Below are 13,651 nucleotides of genomic sequence, written 5' to 3'. Positions count from 1 at the left end.
CTAATGCCTCGGCTTCCCATCGATGAAAATTTACTTTCAGCACTGACGGAAGTCGAAATGGATGTAAACTCTCGACCGCTGATGCCAATACCCCTTGACAACGAATCGGAGCCCGCATTGACGCCAAAACACTTTCTCCTTGGTACAATGAACGCTGCGCATCCCACTAAGACCTTTGACGATACAACTGCCTTCCTAAAAATGAACTGGAAAGCTTTGCAGGCGTTAGCTGAGTTATTTTGGAATAAATGGGTGGCAGGGTATCTACCTACGTTAACGCACCGGGATAAGTGGTTTGACCGAGTGCAACCAGTAGCTGTAAATGCCATAGTAGTGATAGTAGACTCGATCCTCCCGAGAAGCAAGTGGCTGAAAGGACGCGTTATTGATGTAGTAACGGAGAAAGATGGACAAGTAAGACAAGCCACAATACAGACAGCGCAAGAATTGCATACACGACCAGCCGCGAGGTTAGCTGTGCTAGATGTTAGATGTACGAAGTCGATTTGTGAGGAAAACGTATCGGAAACAATCGAAAAGAAACTCGACAAATCACGCGGTATTGTTGACAGCACAGGGATAAACAAAACACCGGAACGTTCATAACGTTCCTGCGCTGGGCCGGAGAATGTCAAAACTGTTTGACATCCCTGTACTAGTACCGCTGGATTCCGGTAGAGGGCGTCAGGATATATATATATGGTGGCGGCAAGCGGGCCAGCGCTCTTATTTTCGGACTCGGCAAAAGTATAGTCAGGGCAATAAATTTGAACCGTGTTACATGAAATTCATGTGTTAAAATTTTGCCTACCACGATCCGAAAATTCGACAGTTGGTTATAAACAACAGATTTTGGTCGAAGTTGATGATTTCGGTCGAAGTTGGTTAGAAACAACAGATTTTGGTTGAAGTTGGTTAGAAACAACAGATTTTGGTCGAAGTTGATGATTTCGGTTGAAGTTGGTTAGAAACAACATATTTTGGTTGAAGTTGGTTAGAAACAACAGATTTTGGTTGAAGTTGGTGATTTTGGTCGAAGTTGGTTAGAAACAACAGATTTTGGTTGAAGTTGGTTAGAAACAACAGATTTTGGTTGAAGTTGATGATTTCGGTCGAAGTTGGTTAGAAACAACAGATTTTGGTTGAAGTTGGTTAGAAACAACAGATTTTGGTTGAAGTTGGTTAGAAACAACAGATTTTGGTCGAAGTTGATGATTTCGGTTGAAGTTGGTTAGAAACAACAGATTTTGGTTGAAGTTGGTTAGAAACAACAGATTTTGGTTGAAGTTGGTTAGAAACAACAGATTTTGGTTGAAGTTGGTTAGAAACAACATATTTCGGCTAAAGTTGATGATTTCGGTTGAATTTGGTTAGAAACAACAGATTTTGGTCGAAGTTGATGATTTCGGTTGAATTTGGTAAGAAACAACAGATTTTGGTTGAAGGTGCTTAGAAACAACATATTTTGGCCGAAGTTGATGATTTCGGTTGAATTTGGTTAGATACAACAGATTTCGGTCGAAGTTGATGATTTCGGTTGAAGTTGGTTAGAAACAACAGATTTTGGTTGAAGTTGGTTAGAAACAACAGATTTCGGTCGAAGTTGATGATTTCGGTTGAAGTTGGTTAGAAACAACAGATATTGGTCGAAGTTGGTAAGAAACAACAGATTTTGGTCGTATTTGATGATTTCGGTTGAAGTAGGTTGGAAACAACAGATTTTGGTTGAAGCTGGTTAGAAACAACAGATTTTGGTCGAAGTTGATGATTTTTTTCAAAGTTGGTTATAAACAACAGATTTCGGTTGAAGTTGGTTGGAAACAACAGATTTCGGTCGAAGTTGATGATTTTGGTCAAAGTTTGTTGGAAACAACAGATTTCTGTCGAGGTTGATGATTTTTTTCAAAGTTGGTTATAAACAACAGATTTCGGTTGAAGTTGGTTGGAAACAACAGATTTCGGTCGAAGTTGATGATTTCGGTTGAAGTTGGTTAGAAACAACAGATTTCGGTCGAAGTTGATGATTTCGGTCGAAGTTAGTTGGAAACAACAGATTTCGGTTGAAGTTGATGATTTTGGTCGAAGTTAGTTGGAAACAACAGATTTTGGTCAAAGTTGATGATTTCGGTTGAAGTTAGTTGGAAACAACAGATTTTGGTTGAAGTTGGTTAGAAACAACATATTTTGGCCAAAGTTGATGATTTCGGTTGAATTTGGTTAGAAACAACAGATTTTGGTCGAAGTTGATGATTTCGGTTGAATTTGGTAAGAAACAACAGATTTTGGTTGAAGAAGCTTAGAAACAACAGATTTTGGTCGTATTTGATGATTTCGGTTGAAGTAGGTTGGAAACAACAGATTTCGGTTGAAGTTGGTTAGAAACAACAGATTTCGGTTGAAGTTGGTTGGAAACAACAGATTTCTGTCGAAGTTGATGATTTTGGTCAAAGTTGGTTATAAACAACAGATTTCGGTTGAAGTTGGTTGGAAACAACAGATTTCGGTCGAAGTTGATGATTTCGGTTGAAGTTGGTTAGAAACAACAGATTTCGGTCGAAGTTGATGATTTTGGTCAAAGTTGGTTATAAACAACAGATTTCGGTCGAAGTTAGTTGGAAACAACAGATTTCGGTTGAAGTTGATGATTTTGGTCGAAGTTAGTTGGAAACAACAGATTTTGGTCGAAGTTGATGATTTCGGTTGAATTTGGTAAGAAACAACAGATTTTGGTCGAAGTTGATGATTTCAGTTGAATTTGGTAAAAAACAACAGATTTTGGTTGAAGAAGCTTAGAAACAACATATTTTGGCCGAAGTTGATGATTTCGGTTGAATTTGGTTAGATACAACAGATTTCGGTCGAAGTTGATGATTTCGGTTGAAGTTGGTTAGAAACAACAGATTTTGGTTGAAGTTGGTTAGAAACAACAGATTTCGGTCGAAGTTGATGATTTCGGTTGAAGTTGGTTAGATACAACAGATATTGGTCGAAGTTGGTAAGAAACAACAGATTTTGGTCGTATTTGATGATTTCGGTTGAAGTAGGTTGGAAACAACAGATTTTGGTTGAAGCTGGTTAGAAACAACAGATTTTGGTCGAAGTTGATGATTTTTTTCAAAGTTGGTTATAAACAACAGATTTCGGTTGAAGTTGGTTGGAAACAACAGATTTCGGTCGAAGTTGATGATTTTGGTCAAAGTTTGTTGGAAACAACAGATTTCTGTCGAGGTTGATGATTTTTTTCAAAGTTGGTTATAAACAACAGATTTCGGTTGAAGTTGGTTGGAAACAACAGATTTCGGTCGAAGTTGATGATTTCGGTTGAAGTTGGTTAGAAACAACAGATTTCGGTCGAAGTTGATGATTTTTTTCAAAGTTGGTTATAAACAACAGATTTCGGTCGAAGTTAGTTGGAAACAACAGATTTCGGTTGAAGTTGATGATTTTGGTCGAAGTTAGTTGGAAACAACAGATTTTGGTCGAAGTTGATGATTTCGGTTGAATTTGGTAAGAAACAACAGATTTTGGTTGAAGTTGGTTAGAAACAACAGATTTTGGCCAAAGTTGATGATTTCGGTTGAAGTTGGTTAGAAACAACAGATTTTGGTCGAAGTTGATGATTTCGGTTGAATTTGGTAAGAAACAACAGATTTTGGTTGAAGAAGCTTAGAAACAACAGATTTTGGTCGTATTTGATGATTTCGGTTGAAGTAGGTTGGAAACAACAGATTTTGGTTGAAGTTGGTTAGAAACAACAGATTTCGGTTGAAGTTGGTTGGAAACAACAGATTTCTGTCGAAGTTGATGATTTTTTTCAAAGTTGGTTATAAACAACAGATTTCGGTTGAAGTTGGTTGGAAACAACAGATTTCGGTCGAAGTTGATGATTTCGGTTGAAGTTGGTTAGAAACAACAGATTTCGGTCGAAGTTGATGATTTTGGTCAAAGTTGGTTATAAACAACTGATATCGGTCGAAGTTAGTTGGAAACAACAGATTTCGGTTGAAGTTGATGATTTTGGTCGAAGTTAGTTGGAAACAACAGATTTTGGTCGAAGTTGATGATTTCGGTTGAAGTTGGTTAGAAACAACAGATTTTGGTTGAAGTTGGTTAGAAACAACATATTTTGGCCAAAGTTGATGATTTCGGTTGAATTTGGTTAGAAACAACAGATTTTGGTCGAAGTTGATGATTTCGGTTGAATTTGGTAAGAAACAACAGATTTTGGTTGAAGAAGCTTAGAAACAACATATTTTGGCCGAAGTTGATGATTTCGGTTGAATTTGGTTAGAAACAACAGATTTCGGTCGAAGTTGATGATTTCGGTTGAAGTTGGTTAGAAACAACAGATTTTGGTTGAAGTTGGTTAGAAACAACAGATTTCGGTCGAAGTTGATGATTTCGGTTGAAGTTGGTTAGAAACAACAGATTTTGGTCGAAGTTGGTTAGAAACAACAGATTTTGGTCGAAGTTGATGATTTCGGTTGAAGTTGGTTAGAAACAACAGATTTTGGTTGAAGTTGGTTAGAAACAACAGATTTTGGTCGAAGTTGATGATTTTTTTCAAAGTTGGTTATAAACAACAGATTTCGGTTGAAGTTGGTTGGAAACAACAGATTTCGGTCGAAGTTGATGATTTTGGTCAAAGTTTGTTGGAAACAACAGATTTCTGTCGAGGTTGATGATTTTTTTCAAAGTTGGTTATAAACAACAGATTTCGGTTGAAGTTGGTTGGAAACAACAGATTTCGGTCGAAGTTGATGATTTTGGTCAAAGTTGGTTGGAAACAACAGATTTCGGTCGAAGTTGATGATTTTGGTCAAAGTTGGTTATAAACAACAGATTTTGGTCGAAGTTAGTTGGAAACAACAGATTTCGGTTGAAGTTGATGATTTTGGTCGAAGTTAGTTGGAAACAACAGATTTCGGTCGAAGTTAGTTGGAAACAACAGATTTCGGTTGAAGTTGATGATTTTGGTCGAAGTTAGTTGGAAACAACAGATTTCGGTCGAAGTTAGTTGGAAACAACAGATTTCGGTCGAAGTTGATGATTTTGGTCAAAGTTGGTTATAAACAACAGATTTCGGTTGAAGTTGGTTGGAAACAACAGATTTCGGTCGAAGTTGATGATTTCGGTTGAAGTTGGTTAGAAACAACAGATTTCGGTCGAAGTTGATGATTTTGGTCAAAGTTGGTTATAAACAACAGATTTCGGTTGAAGTTGGTTGGAAACAACAGATTTCGGTCGAAGTTGATGATTTTGGTCAAAGTTTGTTGGAAACAACAGATTTCTGTCGAAGTTGATGATTTTTTTCAAAGTTGGTTATAAACAACAGATTTCGGTTGAAGTTGGTTGGAAACAACAGATTTCGGTCGAAGTTGATGATTTTGGTCAAAGTTGGTTGGAAACAACAGATTTCGGTCGAAGTTGATGATTTTGGTCAAAGTTGGTTATAAACAACAGATTTTGGTCGAAGTTAGTTGGAAACAACAGATTTCGGTTGAAGTTGATGATTTTGGTCGAAGTTAGTTGGAAACAACAGATTTCGGTCGAAGTTAGTTGGAAACAACAGATTTCGGTTGAAGTTGATGATTTTGGTCGAAGTTAGTTGGAAACAACAGATTTCGGTCGAAGTTGGTTGGAAACAACAGATTTCGGTCGAAGTTGATGATTTTGGTCAAAGTTGGTTATAAACAACAGATTTCGGTTGAAGTTGGTTGGAAACAACAGATTTCTGTCGAAGTTGATGATTTTGGTCAAAGTTGGTTGGAAACAACAGATTTCGGTCGAAGTTGATGATTTTGGTCAAAGTTGGTTATAAACAACAGATTTCGGTTGAAGTTGGTTGGAAACAACAGATTTCGGTCGAAGTTGATGATTTCGGTCAAAGTTGGTTGGAAACAACAGATTTCGGTCGAAGTTGATGATTTTTTTCAAAGTTGGTTATAAACAACAGATTTCGGTCGAAGTTAGTTGGAAACAGCAGATTTCGGTTTAAGTTGATGATTTTGGTCGAAGTTGGTTGGAAACAACAGATTGTGGTTGAAGTTGGTTAGAAACAACAGATTTTGGTCGAAGTTGTTGATTTCGGTTGAATTTGGTAAGAAACAACAGATTTTGGTTGAAGGTGGTTAGAAACAACATATTTTTACCGTAGTTGATGATTTCGGTTGAATTTGGTTAGATACAACAGATTTCGGTCGAAGTTGATGATTTCGGTTGAAGTTGGTTAGAAACAACAGATTTTGGTTGAAGTTGGTTAGAAACAACAGATTTTGGTCGAAGTTGATGATTTCGGTTGAAGTTGGTAAGAAACAACAGATTTTGGTTGAAGTTGGTTAGAAACAACATATTTTGGTCGAAGTTGATGATTTCGGTTGAATTTGGTTAGATAAAACAGATTTCTGTTGAAGTTGGTTAGAAACAACAGATTTTGGTCGAAGTTGATGATTTCGGTTGAATTTGGTAAGAAACAACAGATTTTGGTTGAAGGTGGTTAGAAACAACATATATTGGCCGAAGTTGATGATTTCGGTTGAATTTGGTTAGATAAAACAGATTTCTGTTGAAGTTGGTTAGAAACAACAGATTTTGGTCGAAGTTGATGATTTCGGTTGAAGTTGGTTAGATAAAACAGATTTTTGTTGAAGTTGGTTAGAAACAACAGATTTTGGTCGAAGTTGATGATTTCGGTTGAAGTTGGTTAGAAACAACAGATTTTGGTTGAAATTGATGGTTTTAGTCAAAGTTGGTTAGAAACAACAGATTTCGGTCGAAGTTGATGATTTCGGTTGAAGTTGGTTAGAAACAACAGATTTTGGTCGAAGTTGATGATTTCGGTTGAAGTTGGTAAGAAACAACAGATTTTGGTTGAAGTTGGTTAGAAACAACAGATTTTGGTCGAAGTTGATGATTTCGGTTGAAGTTGGTAAGAAACAACAGATTTTGGTTGAAGTTGGTTAGAAACAACATATATTGGCCGAAGTTGATGATTTCGGTTGAATTTGGTTAGATAAAACAGATTTCTGTTGAAGTTGGTTAGAAACAACAGATTTTGGTCGAAGTTGATGATTTCGGTTGAAGTTGGTTAGAAGCAACAGATTTTGGTCGAAGTTGATGATTTCGGTTGAAGTTGGTTACCCAGTCATGCAAAAGCGAGTTCATGCGGTCGAGTTTCTTTTGTTCTCATGGTCCCTAACGGGTCTGTTCGGAATCCACCGCGGAGTCCCGGAGGAAGACATTTAGCGACCACACGCACACACTCAAACCGGGTTGGTATATAAAGCCCCGCGTAGCCACGCCCGCTTCAGTCGCCCGCGAGCGTTCGTAGCGTGTGGACCTACGCTGGATTTTAGCAAAAAAATGAATGAATTCCAGAAAATAAAAACGCCAGGGGGGTTCCTCAAATTCACTCTCTCGTGAGAGCGTGAGAGAATCTTTTTTCCCCATACAACTTCCTTGGAGCTTTTGCTGAAATGATAGAGAACATTGGATTAGAAATTGGTGTAGAAGAAAGTCATGCTTACATTTGCGCCATCCGACCAGTCGTTGAGGGGGTACGTTGTGTACCGTATATAAATGAAGCTGAATGGGAATGGATTTCACTGCACGTATGATGCAAAAAATAATTCTTTCGTGCTTTTAGATATTTTTGGGGAAAAATATTGCATGACAGGTTTGTTTTCTACCATACGGCCGTTCCGATAAAAAATATTAGACGCTGTTTGGACCTTTTTAACTACCCTCAAGGTGTGGCTTTATGGAGAATTTCTATAAACGCACCGAAATACGAGGTAGCTGCTACACGTGCTAATTTTTTCCCATGAGCGTTCAGACAGACGACAGGTAACTAGCACTGTTCGTTGTCGCTACGCGCCTATACATGCGGAAGGTGTTACTGGTTCTTGTAGGCAGGTAATGAACACAGGATGCTATGTAGGTGCGACTAGGGGAAACCGAATACCTCTGACAAGAATTGAGTCATACCACAAACCATTGCTTGGCCAAGAAATGCTAACCGGCTAAACAACGACTCGCTTACCAGTGATGCGTTCGGGTACATAGGTAAAGAATATGAATGTAACAGGATGCGTCGATTAGGTGTCGAACGATGGGACTACAGGCAGTGAACGATCAATTTAAAAGCTGTTCAGAAGTCCAAAATTTTTCATAACAGTTGTTCATAAGTAGGTCAACATTGTCCTTTACACTTTTATCCAAATCGTATGTTTGAATGAATTTAAAAATTAAATTTGTGACGATGAAGCAATCCCCGATATATTTAATCAAAATAACATGGTTAATCATTTGTATAAAAATCTATAAAAATCTTTGAAAGATGCAAAATGTTATTCTTTACAACTTTGTAGAACATCATTTTTGTCTAGCTCTTCAACTTTTTTAGTTATTCGATAAAAACCAAAGCCAGTACGTTACGGGCGGCCACGAGGAAATAGCTAAAGCAAGGCATAGAATTGTAGCGAAAAATACCTCGGTTTTGTAATTGAAATATAATACTATTTTATTTAAATATCTCACGGGAAAATCTTGCAACTATTAGCCCAAAGTGAGGTCAACATATTGTAATCGGTGGTTTGTAAATAAATAATGATTTTAATACAATTAAATGAAGAAAAGTGAATGCGCTTTTGCACGCTACGACCACCGCGTACGCTGCGGACGCGTTGCTTTCCACATGGACTCATTCACCGGCATTAAACATTCACCCGCTAGGATCGTGCAAGCGCCCGTGCACTGCGAGGGCTAGCGTTGCTTTCCACATCGACGCCGTGAGGATCCCACATGGATTCCGACAGGATTCCACATGGACTCGAAAGCTTCCATATTCATCCGCCAGGATCGTGCATGCGCCCGTACGCTGCGAGCAATCTCGATGCGTTCCACATGGATTCCACATCGACCCGCGTCACGCCCCTAGGATCGTGCAGGCGCTCGTACGCTGTGTACACGCATGGTGTCTTTGAATGTGTTAGTGCGTATCGACGTCGATCCCAACACGCATTCTCGCTTTAGCAGGATGATCGTTAGTTAGGTAGAGGGAGAAAGGGATAATTGGGATCGACAGCGTACCGTGTATATGCGTATGTGCACGTTTTTTATCTCACTTCGCCTGTAGGCCAGAACATAGCGGCAATAGTATTAATAAGCAGGCGTGGTTGAATTGCACATTGGGTAGATACAACAGATTTCGGTTGAAGTTGGTAAGAAACAACAGATTTGGTCGAAGTTGATGATTTCGGTTGAATTTGGTAAGAAAGAACAGATTTTGGTTGAAGGTGGTTAGAAACAACATATTTTGGTCGAAGTTGATGATTTCGGTTGAATTTGGTTAGATACAACAGATTTCGGTCGAAGTTGATGATTTCGGTTGAAGTTGGTTAGAAACAACAGATTTTGGTCGAAGTTGATGATTTCGGTTGAAGTTGGTAAGAAACAACAGATTTTGGTCGAAGTTGATGATTTCGGTTGAAGTTGGTAAGAAACAACAGATTTTGGTCGAAGTTGGTTAGAAACAACAGATTTTGGTCGAAGTTGATGATTTCGGTTGAAGTTGGTTAGAAACAACAGATTTTGGTCGAAGTTGATGATTTCGGTTGAAGTTGGTAAGAAACAACAGATTTCGGTTGAAGTTGGTTATAAACAACATATTTTGGTCGAAGTTGATGATTTCGGTTGAATTTGGTTAGATACAACAGATTTCGGTCGAAGTTGATGATTTCGGTTGAAGTTGGTTAGAAACAACAGATTTTGGTCGAAGTTGATGATTACGGTTGAAGTTGGTTAGAAACAACAGATATTGGTCGTAGTTGATGATTTCGGTTGAAGTTGGTAAGAAACAACAGATTTTGGTCGAAGTTGGTAAGAAACAACAGATTTTGGTCGAAGTTGATGATTTCGGTTGAAGTTGGTTAGAAACAACAGATTTTGGTCGAAGTTGGTTAGAAACAACAGATTTTGGTCGAAGTTGATGATTTCGGTTGAAGTTGGTAAGAAACAACAGATTTTGGTTGAAGTTGGTTAGAAACAACAGATTTTGGTTGAAGTTGGTTAGAAACAACAGATTTTGGTCGAAGTTGATGATTTCGGTTGAAGTTGGTTAGAAACAACAGATTTTGGTCGAAGTTGATGATTTCGGTTGAAGTTGGTTAGAAACAACAGATTTTGGTTGAAGTTGGTTAGAAACAACAGATTTTGGTTGAAGTTGGTTAGAAACAACAGATTTCGGTTGAAGTTGGTAAGAAACAACAGATTTTGTTCGAAGTTGATGATTTCGGTTGAAGTTGGTAAGAAACAACAGATTTTGGTCGAAGTTGATGTTTTCGGTTGAAGTTGGTTAGAAACAACAGATTTTGGTCAAAGTTGATGATTTCGGTTGAAGTTGGTTAGAAACAACAGATTTTGGTCGAAGTTGATGATTTCGGTTGAAGTTGGTTAGAAACAACAGATTTTGTTCGAAGTTGATGATTTCGGTTGAAGTTGGTTAGAAACAACAGATTTTGGTCGAAGTTGATGATTTCGGTTGAAGTTGGTTAGAAACAACAGATTTTGTTCGAAGTTGATGATTTCGGTTGAAGTTGGTAAGAAACAACAGATTTTGGTCGAAGTTGATGATTTCGGTTGAAGTTGGTTAGAAACAACAGATTTTGTTCGAAGTTGATGATTTTGGTTGAAGTTGGTAAGAAACAACAGATTTTGGTCGAAGTTGATGATTTTGGTTGAAGTTGGTTAGAAACAACAGATTTTGTTCGAAGTTGATGATTTCGGTTGAAGTTGGTTAGAAACAACAGATTTTTGGTCGAAGTTGATGATTTCGGTTGAAGTTGGTTGGAAACAACAGATTTTGGTCGAAGTTGATGATTTCGGTTGAAGTTGGTTAGAAACAACAGATTTTGGTCGAAGTTGATGATTTCGGTTGAAGTTGGTTAGAAACAACAGATTTTGGTCGAAGTTAATGATTTCGGTTGAAGTTGGTTAGAAACAACAGATTTTGGTCGAAGTTGATGATTTCGGTTGAAGTTGGTAAGAAACAACAGATTTTGGTCGAAGTTGATGATTTCGGTTGAAGTTGGTAAGAAACAACAGATTTTTGTCGAAGTTGATGATTTCGGTTGAAGTTGGTAAGAAACAACAGATTTCGGTTGAAGTTGGTTAGAAACAACAGATTTTGGTCGAAGTTGATGATTTTGGTTGAAGTTGGTTAGAAACAACAGATTTTGTTCGAAGTTGATGATTTTGGTTGAAGTTGGTAAGAAACAACAGATTTTGGTCGAAGTTGATGATTTTGGTTGAAGTTGGTTAGAAACAACAGATTTTGTTCGAAGTTGATGATTTCGGTTGAAGTTGGTTAGAAACAACAGATTTTGGTCGAAGTTGATGATTTCGGTTGAAGTTGGTTGAAAAGAACAGATTTGGGTCGAAGTTGATGATTTCGGTTGAAGTTGGTTAGAAACAACAGATTTTGGTCGAAGTTGATGATTTCGGTTGAAGTTGGTTAGAAACAACAGATTTTGGTCGAAGTTGATGATTTCGGTTGAAGTTGGTTAGAAACAACAGATTTTGGTCGAAGTTGATGATTTCGGTTGAAGTTGGTTAGAAACAACAGATTTTGGTCGAAGTTGATGATTTCGGTTGAAGTTGGTAAGAAACAACAGATTTTGGTCGAAGTTGATGATTTCGGTTGAAGTTGGTAAGAAACAACAGATTTCGGTTGAAGTTGGTTATAAACAACATATTTTGGTCGAAGTTGATGATTTCGGTTGAATTTGGTTAGAAACAACAGATTTCGGTCGAAGTTGATGATTTCGGTTGAAGTTGGTTAGAAACAACAGATTTTGGTCGAAGTTGATGATTACGGTTGAAGTTGGTTAGAAACAACAGATATTGGTCGTAGTTGATGATTTCGGTTGAAGTTGGTAAGATAAAACAGATATTGGTCGAAGTTGGTAAGAAACAACAGATTTTGGTCGAAGTTGATGATTTCGGTTGAAGTTGGTTAGAAACAACAGATTTTGGTCGAAGTTGGTTAGAAACAACAGATTTTGGTCGAAGTTGATGATTTCGGTTGAAGTTGGTAAGAAACAACAGATTTTGGTTGAAGTTGGTTAGAAACAACAGATTTTGGTTGAAGTTGGTTAGAAACAACAGATTTTGGTCGAAGTTGATGATTTCGGTTGAAGTTGGTTAGAAACAACAGATTTTGGTCGAAGTTGATGATTTCGGTTGAAGTTGGTTAGAAACAACAGATTTTGGTTGAAGTTGGTTAGAAACAACAGATTTTGGTTGAAGTTGGTTAGAAACAACAGATTTCGGTTGAAGTTGGTAAGAAACAACAGATTTTGTTCGAAGTTGATGATTTCGGTTGAAGTTGGTAAGAAACAACAGATTTTGGTCGAAGTTGATGATTTTGGTTGAAGTTGGTAAGAAACAACAGATTTTGGTCAAAGTTGATGATTTCGGTTGAAGTTGGTTAGAAACAACAGATTTTGGTCGAAGTTGATGATTTCGGTTGAAGTTGGTAAGAAACAACAGATTTTGGTCGAAGTTGATGTTTTCGGTTGAAGTTGGTTAGAAACAACAGATTTTGGTCGAAGTTGATGATTTCGGTTGAAGTTGGTTAGAAACAACAGATTTTGTTCGAAGTTGATGATTTCGGTTGAAGTTGGTTAGAAACAACAGATTTTGGTCGAAGTTGATGATTTCGGTTGAAGTTGGTAAGAAACAACAGATTTTGGTCGAAGTTGATGATTTCGGTTGAAGTTGGTTAGAAACAACAGATTTTGGTCGAAGTTGATGATTTCGGTTGAAGTTGGTTAGAAACAACAGATTTTGTTCGAAGTTGATGATTTTGGTTGAAGTTGGTAAGAAACAACAGATTTTGGTCGAAGTTGATGTTTTCGGTTGAAGTTGGTTAGAAACAACAGATTTTGTTCGAAGTTGATGATTTCGGTTGAAGTTGGTTAGAAACAACAGATTTTGGTCGAAGTTGATGATTTCGGTTGAAGTTGGTTGGAAACAACAGATTTTGGTCGAAGTTGATGATTTCGGTTGAAGTTGGTTAGAAACAACAGATTTTGGTCGAAGTTGATGATTTCGGTTGAAGTTGGTTAGAAACAACAGATTTTGGTCGAAGTTGATGATTTCGGTTGAAGTTGGTTAGAAACAACAGATTTTGGTCGAAGTTGATGATTTCGGTTGAAGTTGGTTAGAAACAACAGATTTTGGTCGAAGTTTGTAAGAAACAACAGATTTTGGTCGAAGTTGATGATTTTGGTTGAAGTTGGTTAGAAACAACAGATTTTGGTTGAAGTTGATGATTTCGGTTGAAGTTGGTTAGAAACAACAGATTTTGGTCGAAGTTGGTTAGAAACAACAGATTTTGGTTTAAGTTGGTAAGAAACAACAGATTTTGGTTGAAGTTGATGATGTCGGTTGAAGTTGGTTAGAAACAACAGATTTTGGTCGAAGTTGGTTGTGTAACAGGCTTTGACTTTACCTGTTTTGTCACCTATCATATCATCAGACTTTCTTCCCGTTCCATCACTTGGTGGAAATTAGTGAAGCGCGGATATATCTTTCTGAGTTAACGAACGTTGGACACATTGAGACGTTACTCAATGGTCTGGAAATAAAC

General features: G+C 37.6%; 1 long non-coding RNA gene across 1 annotated transcript; it reads left to right on the top strand.

The window, feature by feature from the left end:
- Nucleotides 1–836: 836 nt before the first annotated feature.
- On the top strand, nucleotides 837–3,647 carry LOC125774454 (uncharacterized). The gene is made up of 3 exons (XR_007420914.1): nucleotides 837–1,320; nucleotides 2,345–2,509; nucleotides 3,229–3,647. It is a non-coding gene; the product is annotated as an uncharacterized LOC125774454 (long non-coding RNA).
- The last annotated feature ends 10,004 nt before the right edge of the window (nucleotides 3,648–13,651 follow it).

Source organism: Anopheles funestus, unplaced genomic scaffold (genome assembly GCF_943734845.2).
Source record: "Anopheles funestus unplaced genomic scaffold, idAnoFuneDA-416_04 scaffold_8_ctg1, whole genome shotgun sequence".
NCBI classification, from domain to species: Eukaryota; Metazoa; Arthropoda; class Insecta; order Diptera; family Culicidae; genus Anopheles; species Anopheles funestus.
Note: the sequence above shows the minus strand (reverse complement) of the source record. Positions and strands in the feature narration are given on the sequence as shown.